Genomic DNA, 4,522 nt, shown 5'->3' on the forward strand with positions numbered 1-4,522 from the left:
AATGAGGTACTTTTATTGTAAAATCCTCTGTACATTATACAGTCGTTTATATTCTGCATATTTGACAATAAAACAAAGTAACAGACATTTAGAGTAGGCTCTGTTGAATAATATACACGGGCACAAACAAACCATCATATATAAAAAAGTATAATAGATATGCATGTAAAACTTCGCATGTACGTGTGTGATGGATATGGCTCCTCAATAAACATATCAAAAACGCATGCGTAAATATTTTAAAAAATCAATTGTACACCCCTGGTGTTCCTATTTATTGAAAAACCGTGATAAACAAATTGTGCAGCAAACAAAGATTGGTATATACCAAGGAGCTATATAATAATCTATTATGTATGTCCTTGGCATTTCCTCCTTAAAACACTAAACAATCAACTAGAACCTACAATGTAAAAATTTAGAACAGCCAACTGCTGCTACCTTCTCAATTATAATTTTCACTGGCATCAGCAATGATTTCTCCATGTTGCATACTGTACTTAGATTTCACAAGGGCCAGGCAGCATTTTTGTTTTATTTTCCTTTGTGAGCATTTAAAGTCAAAGTAATTTCAAATTACCATAATTGAGGAATAAATGCAAGGTAGGTCAGCGATAATTATGTCACCCACCAAAACATATTATTTAATACCATTGATATAACACTTTGATAATTTTACACTTGTAAGTATATATTTTTTAAGTACCAAAATACTAGGATTAAATTAATTTGTATATTCCTAACTACTGTTTAAACGTCATTTTAGTTAGCGACTGTCACGTCACCCACCGTACTCAAGGTAGCGACTATCACGTCACCCACCGTACTCAAGGTATAGAATGTCAAGTCAGCCACTGTACTAAAGGTAGCGACTGTCATGTCACCCACCTCAAAGTTATTTATATTTATTTGAATTTATGTTTTAAATATGGTTAATCACATTTGATCACATCTTTTGATTGCTTGAATCAATCACATTTTATAGTATCTATAAACATTGCACTATTAGTATTTGTAGTAATTATCAAATAATTAATTTAGAATGTTCTTTACCAGAAAGGTTAGCCCAGATGTCAATAAGAGCACTATCTCCCTCACTATGAGATATTGTCAAAGGTAGCAATATTTGTTTGAATCATGCCATTTTGTGAGGCATAACAAGTAAGCTAAATTCTTGTATTTTTTGCAATAGAAGAGAATAGATATCACGGTACCTGAACCACGTGACTTTTTCGGCTATGTGTGGGACAATCGGATGTAAACAAAACGTCGCTTCAGGTAACCTTTTGATAATTTCTTCATTATTTCAAAACCATTTAAAAAACAAAACAAAGACGAGTGCCCGGTCATTGTAAAAAGGCACAACTTTGTTAAGTTTGCGCAAAATTAAGTATTTTTTTCCAAAAAGTGCAACCGCGTGTTTGAAAACACATGATGTGAAATGCTATGTGTGGTATATTTTTTGTTCAATCAACAAAAACATTGATAATAATATTGTCGAGGGTTTAAAAATAGGGCGGACATTGTAATTCTTCATAGAGAAGCTACTTACATTGTATGTTTGCGCAAATACATCTTATTCGGAGTGTGTGTATATAAATGTTATACTGCTATGTGTTGGATACATTTTTTAAATGCTATGTGTGGTATACAAGAATTCTGCATTTAATCTGAACACAGTTTTGTAAGAATCTAGAACATAAACTTTAGTCTGTCCTGAAAATATATCAAATTAACCAAATGTTACATTATTGAATACTGAAGTAATCGTGTAATGATTAACCAATTTATGTTTAACTGAACTTAATTCTTATTAAAGCATACATGTTATGTTGAAATATAATATTTCTTTGTTTTATTTATTGTCTTTAAATAAATATAATGATTGATATTTCTGCCTGATTATTGAATTTGGTCCATTTTTTAATGAATGACAAAGAAAATAAATAAGAGCACATGCTTTAAAATGGGTTTTACTTCTTTTGTTTTTCAGACTTGAAAAGGATTAGTCGAAAGATCTGTAACGCTTTTAAGGTTCGAAGCTGTGTAAGAACTACATGAACACCATCAAACCACACGGAAGGTGATATGTGGCAAGTTAAAAATCAAAACCACGGTGACAGAGACAGGGACCCCGCTTCATTCTGTGATGTTTATGGAAAGCTATTTCAACTAACTACGCAAACATACCATTTAACATGTATTTTTGCATAAGCAAAACAAAGTGTGTGTATTGATATGTGTGTATATTTATCGGTTTTGTATCTATGTTATTACTAAAATTGATTAGATGAATATAAAATCTGATAATGTGTGTTAATAAAACAGGTGTTTCATAACAAATAATTTAAATCCAATGATGCGTGTTTGTGGTCTATTCCAATATCATCTCCATTTGAACATCTTCGAATCCAATAATGCTTGTTTGTGGTCTATTCCAATATAATCTCCATGAATATCTTCAGTATATCAAAATAAACACGTCATTAATAATACCATTACTTTATAACTAGCATGCACATGTAACAATAGAAATTAAAGCGCCAATACATAAAGAAGTACATTAGTATTCACAAAGAAAATTGTAATCAGTCAATTTATGAATTTGCAAATCTTGCTATTCAAACATATGAATGCTTCAATTAAGTCATAACAAATGATCATCGCCAAAACGTCTTGACTTGTGGGGGTCATTATGCCAACAAACATATTGAATTGCATCAATACTTAATTTACTCAAATTCAAATGAAAGCTGAATAACTGACAATAGTTTGAGATGTTTAATGAAAATACCCATTCGCCCCGGTCATGAAAGGGCGCTGCAAGATCTTGTTACCACTGCACCAAGTAATTAACATTAAATCATATAATGTTGTTCAATTTGTTGAAATGTCAAATTTTTATGTAATGTTACTTTGATTGTTTTCTTTCCCTGCAATACTTGCACCATCTGGTAATAAATCAAACAGTCATTTAAACTTTGGAACATTTACTATACATGTTTGTATATGACAACTTTTCATTGATCAAGATATCAGTACGTCTCTTGAAGGTGCTTCCAAAATACTTTAATCTCCCTGAAAAGAACAAATACAACTGATATAAACTGTTAAACTTAAAAATAGCATGTGTGATATATTAGATAGCTCAATAGGATTTACATACAAATACATGATTTTCCAGAAAAAAATGTCATTGATCCTAGTGTCTATTTGTTTAAAAAATGCTTATGAATCTCTTTATGCTTATTTATTAAATTCGTTACAGTCAAAAATGCCTACACATTCCTGCTAAAAAAACACACAACTAACACTTTTTGTAGTTTTGTTGCAATAATATTCACATGACATCTTGCACAACAATCCTTACCGATTTTGTGTATTAAACACGTGCATTAGTCGGCAGTAACAATTCACTGAAAATTCAACATTTTGTAACAATATATTTTATAGAAACAAACAAGAAAAAGGTTTGCCCAACGGAAACTTTTTTCCTGTCCGTGCGTGGGTGGCTTTGTGTTAGGAGATCCCCGACCGTGTTTTGACCTCTCTGCCACCACTGTTCGCAAACAAGGCATTCTAAAAGTAAACAAAATATGAATATAAGTTATCGACAATCATGATAATTTATAGTTACATGAACGTAGGATTATCATATTTAAGGCGCGCAAAACACTAACAACAATGTTTATTGACCAACTTTTGTTATTCAGACAGACTTTAAATGTAATTGACGTTAATGTCAATCTTTCGATTCTCTAGTTTAGTTTGTATACCACACAAAGCATTTAAAAATTTGTCCCACACATAGCATCATACATTTTCATACACACACTCCGAATCAGATGTATTTGCGCAAATATACAATGTATGTAGCTTCTCTATGAAGAATTACAATGTCCGCCCTATTTTTTAAACCCTCGACAATATTGTAATCTACGTTTTTGTTGATCGAATAAAAAATATACCAAACATAGCATTTCACTTCGTGTGTTTTCAAGCACGCGGTTGCACTTTTTGGAAAATTACTTAATTAATTGAGCGCAAACTTACCAAAGTTTTGTGTCTTTTGACAATGACCGGGCACTCGTCTTTGTTTTTTTAAAATGGTTTTGAAATAATGATGAAATATCAAAAAGGTTACCTGAAGCGACGTTTTGTTTACATCCGATTGTCCCACACATAGCCGAAAAAGTCACGTGGTTCAGGCACCTTGATATCTACAATATCAGATAATAAAGTTTGGTCATGTTAAATGATACTCAAATGTGATTTACCACCTTTAAATTTAAATGTAATGCATGGCTTAGACAGTGAAAGAAAACACTATGTGAAATGATTATGAAATCGAGTATTTGACTGTGCAGATTGTTGTTTGAAAAAGTTTGGTACCTGAGTACATGCCGAACCAATCGCGTGTTTGTTCCTCAATGGCAATCGTCCAATAAATAATAGCACTTACTTGTTTTGTCATCATTTTTAATAAAAAGTGCGATTAGCGGTCGGTTTTGACACTTGCTAT

At 31.8% G+C, this 4,522-nt stretch overlaps 1 long non-coding RNA gene across 1 annotated transcript; it reads left to right on the plus strand.

Moving 5' to 3' along the window:
- Positions 1–247: 247 nt before the first annotated feature.
- Positions 248–2,358, plus strand: LOC127833953 (uncharacterized). Its single transcript, XR_008027691.1, has 3 exons — positions 248–832; positions 1,193–1,278; positions 1,994–2,358. It is a non-coding gene; the product is annotated as an uncharacterized LOC127833953 (long non-coding RNA).
- The last annotated feature ends 2,164 nt before the right edge of the window (positions 2,359–4,522 follow it).

This window comes from Dreissena polymorpha, chromosome 6 (genome assembly GCF_020536995.1).
Source record: "Dreissena polymorpha isolate Duluth1 chromosome 6, UMN_Dpol_1.0, whole genome shotgun sequence".
Taxonomy (NCBI): Eukaryota; Metazoa; Mollusca; class Bivalvia; order Myida; family Dreissenidae; genus Dreissena; species Dreissena polymorpha.